Source organism: Peromyscus californicus, unplaced genomic scaffold (genome assembly GCF_007827085.1).
Source record: "Peromyscus californicus insignis strain IS unplaced genomic scaffold, ASM782708v3 Scaffold_21__1_contigs__length_65335640, whole genome shotgun sequence".
Taxonomy (NCBI): Eukaryota; Metazoa; Chordata; class Mammalia; order Rodentia; family Cricetidae; genus Peromyscus; species Peromyscus californicus.
The window spans coordinates 9,145,600-9,164,990 of NW_026294514.1; the positions used below are offsets into that span (position 1 = coordinate 9,145,600).

The 19,391-nt window shown below is 39.3% G+C and overlaps 1 protein-coding gene across 1 annotated transcript in view; it reads right to left on the reverse strand.

Moving 5' to 3' along the window:
- Boll (boule homolog, RNA binding protein) overlaps positions 1-19,391 on the reverse strand; it is a 105,217-nt gene that overhangs the window by 10,578 nt on the left and 75,248 nt on the right. The window lies entirely within an intron of this gene.

The following is a 19,391-nucleotide window of genomic DNA, read 5'->3' on the forward strand; positions in this document are numbered from 1 at the left end:
TAATACGTAAACATTCTTACTGTTAAGCTAACAAGTGACTTTTATTTGATCTACAGCAAAATATAAAGATTGCTAGAGATAGTTCCCTGCTTAAGACACTGAAAATAGGGAATTTTACTAAGGTATCTATAATAACTAAATGCCTACTTTAGAGCATCTGTGGGGAGGCAAATCCTGTTGCCTAGAAATCTCATCAATGGTTCTGTCTACTTTAAATGACGGGAGTTCAATACTGTAATCAAGGAATAAAGTCATCAAGGAGGCAGTGTCTGTGCTGTACTGAATAAAACTTCTGAAGTAGGACCTAGACCAAATCAACTACATCTGACTATAAAAATATTTTAGTAGTTCTTCTAAAAATTTAACTAGCATCTTACATACAGTTAAGGGATATGCATAAAATTTCTAAGAATAAAAAGCAAAGTTTGTCCAAAGGGAAATTTTACAGTGTGGTTTCAAGTAACATGATACGGGCACAGAGAGCACCCTACTGTTCTGCTAGAGCTCTGAGCATATCTACCAGCAAAGAACGAACCAGCAGTGCTAGAGCAAGTAAGTGTCAGGAGAAATTCAGGAAAACAGTGAGTCGTTTGTAAAGTACAATAACAGATCTGGAGGCTTCCAGATTCAATGTGCAAGTATAGTTTATTAACAGCACTTATGATACTTTGTGACATTACAAAATAGTCTTCCAGCTTGAAAAGAATGTAACAATGTATTGTAATAATAAGCTAAAGAAAGTTTATCAAAAATTAGTATTATGAGAAAATTTACTCCATTGACATTAGGTTATATTAGGTCAGGCACTTTTTACAAATTTTTGAGTTCAGGAGACCATAAGACAATTTTGATAGTGACTTTTACCTTAGAATTCGATTAAATTTGGGGCTGGAGAGATGGCTCAGTGGTTAGAAGCCAAGTACTGCTCTTCCAGAGGACATGAGTTTGATTCCCAGCACCCACATTAGCTGGCCCACAACCACCTGCATATCCAGCTTCAGGGGTATCCTGCATCTCTGGCCTTTGTAGGTACTTGCACTCACATACACATAACCACACACACACACAAATATACATAATTAAAAATAGTAACAAAATTAATTAGATCAAATTTTATCTACATAAAAATGGTTTGAGTATAGTACTTATCACTAGGATGTAACAAAACCAGGCTTGAAGAACTGTCCCCAGCTAGCAGAGCTGGGGCTGTAGTTGAGTGGAGGAACTGAGATAAAAAGACCAAATGAGGAATCATACACAAAGACTGATGAACGCCTGCACTGTAGAGATTAACAAGAAGAATGGAGAGGAAGATGGAAACATGTTTTGGTAGTGGATTTTGTTTCAAAAATATTTTGAGGTGTGTTATGGTCTCAAGAGAGTGGATGGCCCAAGCTGTAGCTATCTTTTACTGTCTGATGGCCAACAGATTTCTGGGATACCCTAGAAGGCCTTTCTTCTTACCATATGTTTCTTGTATTTCCTAGAATGCTGACTTGCACAATACTTTAAATGACTATTTTTTTTGAAAAACAAACAAACAAAAAAGACTTTTTAATGGGCAAAGGGCTCTACATCCTACTACAGAGATACTTGGTCAATCATGTTCATTTATTACTCTATTCATAATAGTTAGAAATTGGAAACAGCCTATATGTCAGTCAACAAATGAATGGACAAAGAGAATAATGGTATAGTTACACAATGGAATATTACTCAGTCGTTAAAAAAGGGAAATCAGCTGGGTGTGGTGGCGCATGCCTTTAATCTCAGAACTTGGGAAGCAGAGGCAGGTGGATCTCCGATTCTAGTTCCTCTGGTCTACGTTCCAGGACATCCAGAGCTACACAGAGAAATCCTGTTTTGAAAAAAGAAAAAAAAAAGTGAAATAATACAATCAATTCAAAGGTAAGTAGATGGAGCTAAGAAAAAAATCATCCTGAGTGAGGTAACCCAAACTCAAAAGATAAGTAGGTATATATTCACTTATATGTGGATGTTAGTTGTTAAGTCTTGGATAAGCAGGCTACAATCCATATAATCCTAGAGGTTAGGTTAAGGGACTGTGGGGAGGACTGCATTACCCTAGGAAGGGGCTAACAGAATGGAACAGTTATGGATGGATGTGGAGGGACTGGAGTGGGAGGATCAAATGAGGTGAAGAAGGAAGAGGGGGATGAGGGAGGGAATTCGGGGAGGACAGCTCAAATGAAGGACAATTTGAGGGGTTGTATGGAAATAAGACAGTAGAAGCTTCCATAAACATATGAAGGGGATCTAAATGAAATTGCCAAGTAATGAGGGAGACAGAGCCTCAACTGGACATCTTTTGCTGCCAAATAAACACTCCAGTTCTGGGGCTGGGTTACATCTAATCCATTTGTTGGCCAAACCAAACAACCCAGTCTACTGACAGCAAGGCCCTACCTATTGCTGAAGACAACACCCACACAACCCACTGACCATGGAGGAGTCGAGCTGGTGCCTACACAGAGCCTTCATCCCTGCTGACTAGTGTTCAGGGTACTGGAAGGCACTCTGTAGCCACCAAAGGGGAAAGGTGAACAACGCAGCTGCAGAACATTTCATCTACTATGGCTGGCCTCCATGCAGTTGTGCTACCACAGTAGTGGTGCAAAGCTCATGGACTAGGTGCCCAACACCTGCTTGGAGGTAAGGCCCACTCCATGAGATAGAACTCATCCCCAACACTGCTCAAGTGGCCAAGACCCTGAGACGAGATAGGTCGGGGACCTAGGGGCAAACCAAATGCTACTGTTCTGTTAAAGGAACTTAGCAACAAAATGCCTCCTAACAACATTCTTCTATCCTCAGAGATCAGTGCCTTGCTCAGCCATCATCAGAGGAGCTTCCTCCTGTAGTAAATGGGAATAAATACAGGGATCCACGGCCGGACAAATGTGCAGAGTGTGAGGTGCTGGAACACTCGGCCTAAATTTGAGTGTTTGAGATCAAACCCCTCCCCTTAGTGCTCAGGGAACTCTGCAAAAGAGGAGGCAGGAAAGTGTAAGGCCAGAGCGGTTATGAACTCAATAGTATTTCTGGAGGGATGTTTGTCTCAAACTGCTTTGTCTGGGCACCACCCCCCTCGCCCTCAATCTTACAGGACTTTGCTTATCTATGTTTTCTGATTTTGTGATTTAGGGATTTCTGTATTTGCCCATGTGTGTGTCTCTGTGTCTATATCTGTTTCTTGTGTTTTTTCTTTGGCTCTTGGTTTTCCATTTGTTTTGTTTTGTCCTGTTCAGGTTGGTAGGACTTCGTCTAACTTGTTTGGTTTCTACTGAGAAAGAGCAGGAAAGGAGGTGGAGAAATCTGGGAGGAGTTAGGGAAGGGGAACCATGAGAATATATTATATTATCTGAACAAAATTCTGCTGGGTGTGCCTGCTTGCTACTCACTCTTCCGTAGAAGTAAAACTTTTTGCCTTCTAAAAACAAATCCTGGTACCATAAGACTATTTCATAGTGTTCTGTCATGTATAATAAAATACACTAGGATTTCTAAGATTCATGAGTTCTTACATGATATGATTCTGTAATTTCAGGTTTATAACAGGGAAAAAGGCTTTCCTCTAAACATAATTCAGTTAGTTTAAACAGCACTGTATCATTGGTTAGAATGGAAATAACGAATTAAGTCATAGGAAGCCTAAGTCTAACCTGTGGGGTTCAATTGCTTTCAGATTATGGCTTTGGAGTTTAATGTCACATTTCTAGTCCTCTCTCAGAATTCATAAGGATTGGTTTCAGAACCCCTACAAGTAAACCAACTGGTTACTATTCAAATCTCTTATATAAAAAGTCATAGTATTTCCATGTAATTTGCACACATCTCATATACTTAAACCATCTCTAGATTACTTATAATACTTAATACAATGTAAATATTATATAAATAATTATAATATGGTATTGTTTATGGAATATCAAGAAAAAAGCATCATGTCCAGTACAGGTTAAAATAACAATTAAAATAGTTTTGATTTACAGTTGATTGAATCTGCACATATAAACCCATGGATACAGAAAGCCCATGTAGTTTGTAATATGCTCATATAATAAAATTTCAGTTTCCATGAAAGAGTTGAGGTCATATCAACGGCACTTCTAGATCTTCATTTTTGAGAAGTGGTTTCTGAATGATGATTTAAGTTTATTAATATGAAAAATTAAAAAATTAGACAATTTTAGTTATTTTTTTTGGCGCTCCCTTTCCTGTATGAAACCCTGGGTTTGATCCCCAGCATCACATGAACTTGGGTATGGTGGTACCCAACTGTAATTCCAGCATTCAGAAGACAGAGAGGAGGATTAGAAGTTCAAAGGTCGCCGGGCGGTGGTGGCGCACGCCTTTAATCCCAGCACTCGGGAGGCAGAGCCAGGTGGATCTCTGTGAGTTCGAGGCCAGCCTGGGCTACCAAGCGAGTCCCAGGAAAGGCGCAAAGCTACACAGAGAAACCCTGTCTCGAAAAACGGAAAAAAAAAAAAAAAAAAAAGAAGTTCAAAGGTCAACCTTAGCTATGTTCAGGGTCAGCCTAGGCTACATGAGGCTGTTTCAACACAAAAATCTAATTAAAACCCTCAGTAAAATGAAGACAAACCTTTGGACCAGGGATAGCCAAGCTACGGTCACAAGGAGCGGACGTGAAAGCAGGACTCACAAGATCCTGTCCATACATCAATGGCTGTGGTTTCTTTGTTTTAAAACCTACTTCCTTTTGAGGCTGGAGAGGGGGTTCAGCAGTTAAGAGCACAGATTGTTCTTCCAGAGGACCCAGGTTCAATTCCCAGCACCCTCAGGGCAGTACTCAACTGTCTGTAATTGCAGTCTAGGAGACCCAATGCCCTCTTTTGGCCTCCACAGGCACAAGGCAGACGTGTGGTACACAAATATATATGCAGTGAAAATACCCATACACATAAAATAAAAATTATTTTTATTTATCTATGTATGTCTACATGTGTCCTTGCTTGTCTTTATAAGCAACATGTGCACACAGTGTCCACAAAGCCAGAGAGGACGTCAGACTTCCTGGAACTGGGCTTACAGTGTGGGCTTCCTGATATGGTGCTGTGAACAAAACCTGGGTCCTCTACAAGAGTAATATGTGCCCTGAGCTGCTGAACCACCTCTCCAACCCCCTGGTCTTGATGTCTATGAAGAGAATGAAAATCAAGTCACATCTGCTGCTCATCAACGAAGGCAGAGCAAGCCTCAGGAGGATGCAAAGATTGCTTCTGAGTTCATATAATGATAGCTCAAAGATTTCTAATTATAATAAAACCTGACAAGTCCCTAAGCATGATGTCATTTCTGAGGCAACAGTTAAAGTGACACACATGACCCTATGTAGACAGATTTTAATTGTAAGTGATACACATGACCCTCTGTAGACAGATTTTAATCACAAGTTTGTTTTACTTCAAAATAGAGCAAAGTACTTAGCAAATAAGGGAAAGATTCTTCTGACAGGACAGAAACACTGTACTGTCGGTTACACTCTCCTGGAATACATAAAGGCCTTTGGTTCAAAGGATTCGTAACAAAAAAAGACCAACTGGAAGATGCATGTGACAATGTTCTTTAGGAAAAACTTGGGACATTTCTTCCAATAATTTAGAGGACAGTAATTCTCGGTAATGGTTCTACTCAACTTAAGCAAATGTGATTTAAAAAGTAATATTTAAGAAGCAAATGAATAAAGTAAGTGGGTTGTATGGTCTAAGTTTTATTGTAAGTTCAGAGTTTAAGTATTTTTATTATCATTAGTTTTTAAGGGTTATCTTTTTTTAATTGAAATTTTTTTCATACAATATATTCTGATCACTCTTTTCCTGGCCCCCAACTCTCCAAGATCCTATCTACCCACTCAACTCTACACCCTTCCCCTTTTATTTTTTTGAGTTAATTTCTCTAGAAGTAGTTTTTAATTTCCAAAGTTTTGTCAAAAACCCAAACAGTGTATTCTCTTCAGCATTTCTTCCTTTTTCATGATGGCATGCTCAGAAAATGGAATGAAACACACTGCACTGAGGTGAGGAAGAGACTGTTTCAACTCTCCACTGTTATTTGTAGAAACAGCCATTGCGATAAAGACCAGGGTGGTGGTGCATGCCTATAATCCCAGCCTTCTAGAGCTGGGGGCAGAAGGGTCAAGAGTTCAAAGTTAGTTGCAGTTAAATAGCAAGGTGTTGACCTGTCTGGGCTACTTGAGACCCTATCTTAACTGCCCCTTGTTAGCATTCAGACCCGTCCCTTGGGGACCTGGCCAATATGCAGGCAATACCTTAGCCCACTCAGGGTCCTGACAATGTCATGTGCTCATTGCTATGTGGTCTCTCTGCGCATAGCAATGAGCACATGACATAAAAGGGCGGGGTCCTGCCCACTTTCTCTCTCTCTCTATTCCCATGAGGTTGCACCTGCAGCTCCTCTATTCCTCCTTTTCTGTCTCCTTTTCTCTTCTTTTTCCTTCCTCTTCTCTCCTCAGCTCCCTTCTCTCCCCCACCCCCCAATAAAACTCTCTGTGTGACTGCTGTCTGCATGGCATGGGGCCCCTCGGCTCCAACCCACCAAAGTCTGTCACCTGCTGTTTTTAAAATACAACACCCCCAATCAATACGGACAGAAATATAGTAACTTTAGTTATGTAGTGAAGTCCTAAGTTAAATATTTTATGTGGAAAGAACTAAATATTAACAAGGAATTAAATTTTGTATTGTACAAATCAGATTTTGGTCAGTTTCCTTCAGTTAGAAATAGATCCACAAACTCAGGTCTACAAAATCTGAGGTGATTTATCAATTGCTTGATACTTTCAACAAAGGAACAGGGTGATGTGTGAAATGAAATCTCCAAAACCCACCTGTTAAACCTGAGACTGTCTCTAGGCTTGTATTCTGTCTATAAACTGACACTTGGTTATAGACTCTCTAATGCACACTGCTTGTTAATAATGGTATTATTAATATCAGAATGATAGTTCTAATCTACATTTTCTGTTACCCCATTTTATATATGTATATACAGAAACAGCTGTGTAAGAGTGATAAAAGAAACTTGTAATTACCCAGGTATTTCAGACAATCTAGATTATCCAACTGGATTAAAAAAAAAAAAACAGGAATGAGCTGGAGGCAGTGGGGGCGCATGTCTTTAATCCTAGCACTTGAGGGCAGGTGGATCTCTGAGTACCAGTCCAGCTTGGTCTACGGAGTGAGCTGCAGAACAATCAGGGTTACACAAAGAAACCCTGTCTTGAAAAACCAAAACCAATAACAACAACACAACAGAATGATACAAGTGATTATCCAAAATAATGTCTGGAATTCAACTACTGTTGAGTCATGATTACTGTAAAGACAACAAGTCCTACCCAACAGAGAAAATACTAAGGCAACTCAGATTATGATAGCCCCAAATTTCATAAATACAAATGTCAAAATGTCTTCATTACATTATCTAGAATTAAAACCTATGAAATCTTAAGGAAATCAGGATAGTTTTTTGAAACAGTAATTAACTATCATATGCTTTCCAATTTCATCCGATCTTTAAGACTTAGTTACACAAAGTAGCTTCCTATCAGTGTAATGAAGATTGACAGTGAATATTGCAGAAGAGAGTGGAGAAAGATCTTAAAAGCCAGGGAACCAGGATGCCTTTTGGCTGTAAGATTGTTTTCAAGGTATGACAGGGACGGCGCACCCATGGCACCTCAACAATATGGCTGCTTGGAAATGATCTGAACAGTGACAACATTAGCTGACATCTCAACATGGATGGAGGAGATCTCATCAGGTTCCACCACACACAAAGACTACAGGAATCAATGGCTGCAGAGAGAGGAGAATCAGTCTTCTTTAGGGAGAAGGCCCGCCCCTAACTGGTTACCCAATCCCAGTGGTGAGTCTAACATAGACATATGAGCAACACTAACTAGGCTTAGCAAGTCGTACTTACATAAAACCATGTGCCTGTGTGTGTCTAAAACAGTAACATTAAAGATCAAGAATTTGAGAGGGACTTGGAGAACGCTGGAGGTGTTGGAGAGGGAGAGGGAGAGGGAGGGGGAGGGGAAAGGGGAGAGGGAGAGGGGAGGGGAGAGGAGGAGAAGAGAGGAGAGGAGAGGAGAGGAGAGGGAGGTAGGTAGACGTAGATATGATGTAACCACAGTACTTACATATGAAATTCTCTAAAAAATTAAATTAAAAGGAGAAAAAAGTAAGTTATATACTTTCAATATACAACAGTATAGAACATTCCCATTCCAGAATGGAGGAATGGGAGAATATGAAGGAAAGATTGGAGCAAAGTAAGACTGAAATCCAGTAGGGTTAGGCACTGAATTCTCAAGTCCCACGTCAGCCATGGTGCTCTCCGTGGAATCATCTGGGCTCCAAAGGGCTTAAGGTAGCTGCACCTCCCTGTTCTGTTAGCTGTGGCACTGCAGCCTTTTTAAGCAGGCTCCGTTCTGTGCCTTCAGCTCTACTCATCAGCTGTCCCATGGTCCTGACATCGCCAACATCCTGGAGTCTCCAATGCAACTCAGGCTTCACCTTCCCAGCTTCATGCAGTGGCCTCTCAGGGTCTCTTTGCGGGGACTCCAGCACTGATATACACTGCGTGGCTCAGTGGCTCTCTGGAATCATGGAACAAAGCTCTGTGATGCCCTCAATTTTGTGTCTTTCACGCCTGCAAAGCCAGTACCACACAGATGTCACTGCTAAGTTCTACTGTCACCTTGGGGTGAAACCTGGTGCCCCCTGGTCCACAGTAGTATGGGCCTTTGTGTACTAACCCTGGAGAAACATTTTTATTGATGGGTGTTTTTGTTTTTCTAGGGAACCCCTTCAGTGGCATTCTGAATTTAGGCTTTCTCCTTTGAAGTGAATTTGCATTTTGACAAAATGGACCCTTCCATGGGTGTGGTCCTGCCCTCAGGGTCCTTCTCCTGTTGTTCCCATGCACAGATTTCTCTGTTGGAGCTCTCTCTTTAATAATTCAGGCAATAACTATCTTGTCTGTGATTTAAAACTTGCTCATGACTTCTTCCTCCCCAAACAGCAACATTTTTTTTTTTTTTTTAAATCTTCCTGCCCCTTTTCACTGTAGACCCGGATAAAAGCAGTGAGCAGTAGCTATTCCATAGGATGAGCACTAGCCTGCTTTGAAATGTCCATTACTTGTAAATTCAGCCTCACTTACATTCTCACACAGGGCAGAATACAGTCAGACCCTTTGTCACAAGTAGACTTAGCTCAGTGCCCAAGGGTCTCTGTTCCTCCTCGAACCTTGTAGCCTGGTCTACTGTCCGGGGTTCAGTTGACATTCTCATCTTTTCATCCCTACCAGAACTACAGGCATGTTTAGTGCTACTTCGACAGCACTCTAGGACTTTCCCTCAAATTCTTTCACATTTCTCTTGCCGACAATTCCAAAGGCTGAACAACCACAGGGTCAGGTTTTCACAGCAATGGCCCAACTTATCAGTAGAAGGTTCTATCAGTTACTTTAATTAGTGCTGTGACAAAAATACCCGACAACAGACATTTAGGACAGGAAAACTTTGCGGGGCAGGGTCATGGTGGCAGGAACCCGAGGCAGGTGGTCACCTCACAGTCAGGAAGCAGAGACTCATGAGCGCTGCTGCTCAGCTAGCGCTCTCCTTTCCATTCAGTCTAGGCCCTCAGTCCATGGAATGATGTTACTCCTATTTAGCGTAAACCTTCTCACTTCAAATCGCTCACAGCCATACCCAGAGGCTGGTCTCTTCTGTGATTCTACTAGATCCTGTCAAGCTGACAACCAATATTGACCATCTCAAATACTAAATGACAATTACTTCATTAGGTACACATTTTGATCAAAATGGGGTTAAAACACTAGCTTCCTTAAGAAAATTATTGCCAAATAATGAAATTGTACTTTCTGTTTATTAAGAAATACATCATCATATGAGTATATGACCAACAGATGAGAAATTTGCAGATTACATGTTTTAAAAATAAATATGTAACTATGTAATTGCTCACTAATGAGTGATGACTTACATAAAATGTCTAACTACACAATCTACTACGATGTATTTTTAGTGAACTATTATTGGCATTATATTAGTTTACTCTTTGTTAATCAGAATGCATAAAATAATCAAATTGGAAATATATAATCTCTTATTTTATTATTTGGAAATTTATGTCTGTTATTTCATATTTGCAGAACCTAGACAAATAACCATGAGACCAGTAGGTAGAAAGTAAAATTATGTCAGAGAGAAACAAAAAATGTAAAACTTGGCAATATAAAGTAAGTAATCTTGAGTAGCATTACTGCTGAGAGAAATAAGCAGAATATATAAAGTACAAATCTGCAATACCCAGAAGCAGTCAACAGCACGCGGCAGGTGCGGTGAACAGCAGTCACTGGAGACGGGGATCAGAAGATGGAGTTCAACAGGGAAGGATGGAAGCTGAGAGCACACCTCTAAGAATGCATGCGCAGCAATGAGAACACAGGAGTGCAAGAGACGGCACCAACATGAGTAGTAGTATTATTTTTTATTTGGTTTCATTTTTGGGATAGGGTCTCCCTGTGTAGCTCTGGCTGGCCTGAAACTCTCTGTGTAGACCAGGTAGGCCTTGAATTCCAAGATTCACCTGTCTCTGCCTCCTGAGTGCTGGGATTGAAGGAACGTACCACCATGCTTGCAATACGAGTACGATTCATATCCATCCTTCAGGCAAAATCTTTCCCATTGCTTCTGGTGTGTGTGTGCATGTGTGTCAGTGTGCAGGAATAAGGTATGTACATTTGTGTGTGGAGGCCAAACTCAGGTGCCATGTACCTTGTTTTTGAGATAGGGTCTCTAACATGACTTGGTAATTGCTGGCTAGGCTGTGTTGATTGGCCAGTGAGCCCCAGGGAACTGTTCTGTCTTTCCAGCACTGAGATTAATGGTGTGAGTCACAATGCCTAGCTTTCTTATATGACTTCTGGGAATTGAACTCAGGTCCTCCCGATTTCATGGCAAGCACTTTCCTAACTGAGAACCTCTCCAGCCTTCTTTTGCCTCTTTTACGTCTAGGGAGACTTCAGAATAAATTTTAGTCAAAGGTATAGATCTAGAAGTTAGAAATTTATAATAGTAGCAATGAACACTGAAATCTGATAATCAAAGTTGAATTTGCTGTCTTCTGAATGTTCTCTCCAGGCCTTTGATTTTGAATTTTGATATTACCCAAGTACAATTTTTGGGAAATATACAAAGAATTTTGCATGTGACTCCATTCCAATCTGAAGAAATCACCTAATCAAGACAAAGTTTTAAAATTTGAATACCATTTTCTTTTTTTTTTTTAGATTTATTTATTTATTATGTATACAGCATGTATGACTGCAGGCCAGAAGAGGGCACCAGATCTCATTACAGATGGTTGTGAGCCACCATGTGGTTGCTGGGAATTGAACTCAGGACCTCTGGAAGAGCAGTCAGTGCTCTTAACCTCTGAGCCATCTCTCCAGCCCCTGAATACCATTTTCTATCTTGACTGTATCTGAGATTTTGGCAAAACAAGTTGTAAAGTCATGTGAATATATGCACTTATGTTTATAATATGCATTTCATCTTAATATAGGGAATTTCACGAGATTTCTTCAGATTGGTTTTTCAAAATGGGCACTAAACAAGTAAAAACTTACTTTAAAAATTGTTGGTTGAAGATATACTAAAAATAGAAACAAATAAATGGACTTCACTTAGAATGTGTAAGGAGAATTTTTGCTCTCTCATTCTATTTTTAGAGGCAGCTAAGCCAAGAAGGACAAATGATACTATCCATAACTCAATTGTCAGTAAATTCTGAAGTTTTTATTAATTTCTCAAAATAAAGCTAACTTCAAGACTGTATACATGAATTATATGTGTATATGATGTATATGAGCACAGACATAATATACATGTTTATATGTATGTATGCATATAATTTATATAACTGTAGAAGAAACACACTGGGTATGAATTATTATCAGAATTTTTTGTCCAATAATATAATACATCATTAATTTTTATTAACAGTCCAGGATTTGTTTATCATCATGTTTAACATTTTAAAAATCAAACAGTAACCTTTTTTGTTATCGTGGACAGTGGTATTAAAAAGATTTCTAACATCACTGGTTAATAATTTTCTAAATTACAGAAGAAAATCTTTTGAAATTTCATTATGGGACTTACTCGTCTACTGAATTTTAAAACGGAGAATAATTAGTGCATGAGATGTTTGTATGCCAGTATACAGACATGGGGTCCTACCACTCTCAGGAAACCATTGACTGACAAACATACTCATTGTGGTTTCCAAAGAAAAACGCCTATTTGACTCATGGGAAAAAGTCTGGGATCTGGTCCTTCTGTTTCTGCTGCTACTGCTGAGCATGGGATGCATCTGGGGTTGGCATAGGGGAGGAAAGGGTGAATTATTAGGGTAACGCCAATCTTTAGACTTTTCTCCTTCTGTTCTCAAGTTAACAAGTCAGGGAAAGAACTGCAAGGAAACATATAAAACGAGGGACTTCTTGTCCTACTACAGAAATTTTCCTGATTAGAAATCTATGACTTGTTCTTTATCTTTTAAACAATGAAGCCTTTTCATCATTTTCCAAGTTTATACTGCAAGTTGGCCCTGGAACTAGAATCTACAGTTTTCTCTTGGTGTAAGAAATAATTTTACGTTTTATCAAGATAATTGTCTTTCTAAAATTAATCATATGTAATTGTATATATTGGTAAAGATGAGAAAAGGAGGATTCTAAGAGCACTAATATACTGGAATAGTATATGATAATGTCAGAAGGGAGTCCTTTTATAAAAATTCTATGAGGTGGATCAACATTATAGAAAAACTTTGGTATCAAATGGATGATGATATATGAGGTTAGACTTTTATCTGAAACAGAGAAAAAATTTAATGTAGTTTAATTAATTAGCTAAAAAAGCAAGACTATTGATCATGTTGATGGTATTTCTAGTATTGGGAGATGTTATTATAAAGTATTAAATATTATTTAAACTCAGACAACCATGGCAGAAGCAACACTAAATGAGTAGTAGTAACAAATAAAAAACATGTGACAAAGCATAGTAAATGATAACACAGCAAAGCAAATTGACAAATGGAAACCATTCAACTACTACATTCTTTATGTTATTGGAAGTATTAAAATTCTATTAGATTAGACATGACTCTTATCCAAAATGTTTAAGTATCAAAGATAGAAAACAAAATGTCGAAAACTCTGGGATTAAAAGAAGTAACACAAAGTAGAGAAAATGAAAGACACCTCACTATTCTTGGTATAGTTATTATTTATGGAATGGATAAAACATGTAGAAAGTGTTATTACAATTAAACTAACACATAAAAAGCCAAATGCCACATTTACCTAATTAAAATTTGTAAAACAGCAGTAAAAGCAAATTCCATCAAACTCAAGACAGCTTATCATGGAATAAGTAAGTATGGTGAGATAGTAACTAACCCTAAGTTTCACAACGGGCAGCTTCTAGCCGGTTCCTTGAAGCTGGATCTTGGTCACACAAGGATCAATGGACAAGAAATCAGTTGAGCTGGACTAGAGCTGCCCAATTGTCTTAATAATGAATGCTCCACACTGTCTGTTAAGTAAAGAGAAAATATAGATCAGGAAGACTGAAGCGAAAAAAGATTAAGAATAGATGAGTACAGAACATAATCAACAGTTATTAAAGACTTGTAGAATGTGGTACTTAGGAAATCAGTTTGCTAGGGAGTGAGAAGGTAGCAATGAGCAGACATTGAGAACCTAGCTCTTGCTTGCCCCTTGCTTTCCAAGAACTTACAACCTGCATTAGACACTCCTTTGTCTAGCGTCATGGTGTAAATGTTCGTTATCTAGATCAGGACCAGGTCAGCACAGATTACAAGTGAGCTATAATAGTAACTTCTATTAGGTGGATTAAAAACCATATTTTAAAAAGTGTAGAAGCATCTTGCAGAAGGCTATCTAGAAGGTTGTTAACACAAAAAGCACCCTCTGAGTTGGACTGGCAGGACAGGTGTAAGAGCTAGAGGACCCCCACATATCCCCACTGCACTGGGATTGTTGCTATGCTGTTAAGATTAACTGGGTGCCTGAGAGAGGAGACCCAGCCCAGGCAAAGGCTTGAAACGACTGCTGTCTCAGTGGTCTACTGACTGCAATTCATCCCAAATGAGACGAATTCTACCGAGCCCGGAATCGAGACAATGTCCTTCTAAGCTAACAAACAAACCAAAGTGAGGAGTTAGGCCACTAGAAACACCTAGTTGCCATTACATTTTCGGCACCATGGGCCTTGGCTAACTCCTTGTTTTAGGAACCAAGGCTGAGTATTTCCATCTGTTGCAATCTCTGCAGAGCAGCACTGTTCCATAAAATTGTCTATGGTAATGGAAACGTTCCATCTCTACACAGTAAGACACAGTAACCACTAGTATACATGAGTATTTGGCACTAGAGATGTGGCTAGGTGAAACTGAGGAAGCAGATTTTAAATTTGATTTAATTTGAAACTTATCTGGTTTCCTAAACCAAACTTTGCAGATGATTACTACCAGCTCATTCAATACTGCCCAATGTTACTTATTCACTGTGACATCAGTGTTAGGTGTTAAGTGTTTGTTAGATGAATGGATCTAGTGATAAATACAGCTATCAACACTAGTTAAGTACTTAGAGCCTATTGGCTATACCGGGTATATGCTATATATACATACATACATACATACATACATATGTATGTATGTATGTAGTTTGATGTGTGTGAGATTGCTTGGCTCAGTGTGTCTAGACAGAATAGGGAGCTGTGCTAGGTAGCTTTATTACACTCTTAATACATATAGTTTAGGTTAACCAACATCAGAAAACTAGAGAATAGTTAGTAGTAAAGAATTTGGTAAGAATGTGGGTTTAAATTAATGAGAAGATAAAAGGGAGTGCATTATTCTTATTAATTAACCAGTTACTTTTAGATTGAGTCTTATTATATAGTTCAAATAGGCTTGAATTTGCAATTCTGTGACCCTAGTGGCTGGGATTACAGGTATGCAAACTCTGCGTAGCTAAAAACTTCAAGGGGCTGGAGTACAGCTTGGTGGGATAGCACACACTTAACCTGCATAAGGCTCTAGGCTCAGTCTTCAGTACTGCAAAAGCCCCCAATGAAACACAAAGTCTAAATAAACTAAACTTGATTTTATACAGAATTAAAAGCATGGAAACTGAAGGTGGAGAAGTACTGAAGAAATAGATAATAATCCCACTATATAACAATAGAGCTTTTAAAACGGATCTGGGGTAGTGGAGAGAGAAATGAATTTATTATTCTTAGTAAGTTACAGAGCTGAAAAAAAAAAAAGGACCCAATATATAAAGTAGACTATGTGGCATTAGGTCAGAAAAACCACTGTATTTATTTTGATCTTAGAGAATTTGGATGGGCAAGTTAACATGTAAATTATGAAAAAAATTATTATTATTATTTCAAAGTGTGTATTCATAATTTCCAGTTTGAGGAAGCTGTGCCCATCATATAGTGTTCTGCCTGCATGTATGCCTGCAGGCCAGAAGGGGGCACCAGATCTCACTACAGATAGTTGTGAGCCACCATGTGGTTGCTGGGAACTGAACTCAGGACCTCTGGAAGGGCTGCTCTTAACCTCTGAGCCATCCCTCCAGCCCCATAATTAATATTTAAATGAGGGACTTCCAGGGGAAGATGGTAGACCAGAAGCTGTCCTTTAATATGGCAAGTTAAGACTCAGGAAGCACACAATAGACCATATTCCACAGGGAGAGAGAGAAGGTATCAGAAACCACAAAGGGATGGGTAGAGAGCCTGAAAAAACAGAAACCCCAAGGGGCCAGAGGCAAAGTGAGCAGCACATGATCTTGTGGGAGGGGCCAGAAGCCTCATTCCAAAGGTAAACCAGGTGCTTTGGTGAATGCATACTGGAAGTCTTATCTGTAGGATGGGCCATAGTTCTTGAACGCCTCAAATCCAGTAGAGGATTCTGGTGAGATAGTAATTCCTCTAAAACTAGTCAGTAGTGGACAGGTGGTTTCTTTGTGTCTTCTAGGGCTGTGGTGAGGTACTATCTTGAGAGGAAACTTTTTTTAAGACGAAGTTTCCTTGGGGGCCACAGAAGAAGAAACAACTGGTCAGAAAACCAAGAGTCAATCTGCCATAGCTCGTAGGGGATGGCAGTGGCAGTGAAGAGCTGGTTGGTTTAGGCCCTGCCTTCCTTGTTACCTTTCAAGATCACCATGGCAGACTCTGAAATCCTTAGCCAGCAGTGGCTGGAACTGAGACAAGCACTGCAAGTTTTCACTTCAGGTCCAAGGACTCCAGAGCCCTGGTGTGTGACACTCTGAGCGATCTTCTCTCTCCACAGGGTGTTCGACGCTCACCAGGGTCAGAAACCAACCAGAGTGAGAGCTCAGTGCTTCGCCCACTTCTCCACAACCCAAACACATGGGAAACAGGCCACCATGGACCAGCTCTGGAGTGACTGGAAACCTGCCAGCCCACAGCTGGGGAAGTCAAGATGGTCAGAGTGAGTCTGGGCAGACAAAGAAGGCAGTCATTTGCAGCATTGTTAACCAGGGTCCCTTGAACACTTTAGGTGCAATACCAGTTTGAACAGGATGAAAGAGAAGAACCCCCAACTTCAACCGACTAACCCCTTCACCTGGCAGGATCCAGAAAAAATGTGTTCCAGTATGTTTTTTTCTAATATTATTTTATTGTTTTAAAAATTCTTTTGTTCTGTATAATACATCCTCTATTATTATTTTTAAAATATTGTATAGTGAAATCTTTTATTTGACCTAAGTGCCCTTCTTACTTCTATTTTTTATTTTATGTTTTTGAAACAGGGTCTCTCTTTTGCTTCTGGTTTTAAAATAAGGTAAAACACTTTTATAAAACCTTAACTACACTGTGAGGTGTAGGTCACATTTTGCCCAATAAACAATTTGGTCTTCCTTTTCTTTGAGTGTAACACTAGTTATTTTCATTGTACATGTATGGTGTTCCATGAAGATGTTTTCACACAAGTGTATAATACACGTTGAGCAAATTTTGCCCATGTTTTCATACCCTCTCCCTTTTTACCACCCATAAGGCTCTACTCTAGACGGTTTCACACCTACTTTCATGTTTTATATATATAGATGAATTTTTGTATCTATACAAGAGCAACCATATGATATCTGTTTTTTGAGACTGGCTTGATTAGCTTACCATGCTTAGCTCCAGTTGCATCTTATATTTCCTGCAAACCACATAACTGTTCACTATGACTGAAAATTTTCATTGTGTGTGTATGCATGTGCACGTGTGCACACACACGTGTGTATACAGATCACATTTTCTTCACTCATTACTCTTGTTAGACAATTACGTTGGTTCCATAACTTAGCTCCACTTCTTATGCTCCTGTAGTTTTCTTTATTGTACAATCAGTGTTTCTTCATCTTGCTCTCTGTCTTCCTAACGTTCTCCTGTCTGCTGAGTCTTTCTTTAGACCAGAATTCTTTTCTTTTTCCTCTTTCCCTGCCTACTTCCTTTGTTCAGTTACTGCTTAAAAATCTTTAGAAATACAAATTATTTTATGTAGTATTTTTCCATGTGTACAATTGCCTATGTGAATGAAGGCATGCACGTGCCGCAGCATGTGTAGAGGTTAGAACACAACTTCCATGTGAGTTCCCTCCTACTGTGGATTCTTGGGGCTAACTGCAAATGATTTATCCACTAACCCATCTCACTGGCCCTCAGTTACTATTTCTACCCTAAGTAACTTCTTACTCTGTATTTTGGCCATTTCTTTTCTGTGGTCACTGGTGGTAGACTAGTTGGTTTTACTTAATTTACTTTCATGATTCTTTAAAAAGTTTCTCTGTCATTTTTAAAAAGAACATCTTGATTTACTCTTTGGCAATTTTATATATGTATATAATGTATTGCGTTCATATCTAAAATCTCCCTCCTACTCCTCCTAATGTTCCTTCCCAAACTTTATGTGCCCCCTTGTAGAATGTTATTTTAACTACCTAAAGATGGGGTACATTTGTTTATGCTGTGGAAAATTACTTTAACTGTGCGAAGGTGTGTTACATTTGTTTCTGCTGTATTTGTTTAATTATGAAAAGATGTGTTGGTGTTTCACCTTGCCTGCCTAAGGCACCTGATTGGTCTAATAAAGACCAGAATGGCCAGTAGCTAGGCAGGAGAGGGATAGGCAGGGCTGGTGGGTAGAGAGAATAAGTAGGAGGAGAATTCTAGGCTTGAGAGAGAAGGAGAGAACAGAGGGAAAAAGAGAGGGACACCTCTGGGGCCAGAAGCCAGGCAGCCACCAGCCAGACACAAGAAGCATTGAAAAGTAGGGCATACAGAAAGAAAGGAAGGTAAAAATCCCCAAGGCAAAATATAGATGAAGAGAAAAAGGCTAAGTTATAAGAACTAGCAAGGAATGAGCATAAGATAAGGCTGAGCATTCATGACTAACATTAAGTCTCCATGTCATGATTTGGGAGCTGGTTGGTGGCCTAAAAAGAAAGCCTGGTATACCCCTCCACCTTTGGTAACTCACTGAGTCCAATTATTACTGCCAGCTCGAATACTGACTGACTTTTTAGCTTGAGTTTGTGCAGGTAGGTGTCATGAGTGCTATGACCATGTCATGTCCAGAAGATAGCACTTCATAGAACCTCCAAAAAAAAAAAAACCCTTAAAATAACATCAGAATTCAACAAAAATTCTAAAAGCCACAAAGCGTGGAATGATACATTTTAAGCTCTGAAACTAAATAAGTACCAACCAAGACTGCTGCATCCACTTACCTTTTAAAACCAATGGAAACATATACATTTCAGAAGAGCACAAATTAATTAGTGAACATTAAAGAAGATAATTAAAAGAAGCCGGGCGGTGGTGGTGCACGCCTTTAATCCCAGCACTCGGGAGGCAGAGTCAGGTGGATCTCTGTGAGTTCGAGGCCAGCCTGGGCTACCAAGTGAGTTCCAGGAAAGGCACAAAGCTACACAGAGAAACCCTGTCTCGAAAAACCAAAAAAAAAAAAAAAAAAAAAAAGAAAAACCAAAAAAAAAAAAATTAAAAGAACACAGAGAAAGAAAAAAAAATACATTTCATGAAAGGAATAGATGAATAAAGTCAACCCAGGAAAAAAACCTATCCAACTATAAATTAGTGCTCCCTACTACTCCAGAGGAGAAAAACAATTCTTGAACCAACTAGGAAAACAACCAAAAATGACAGAAATCTA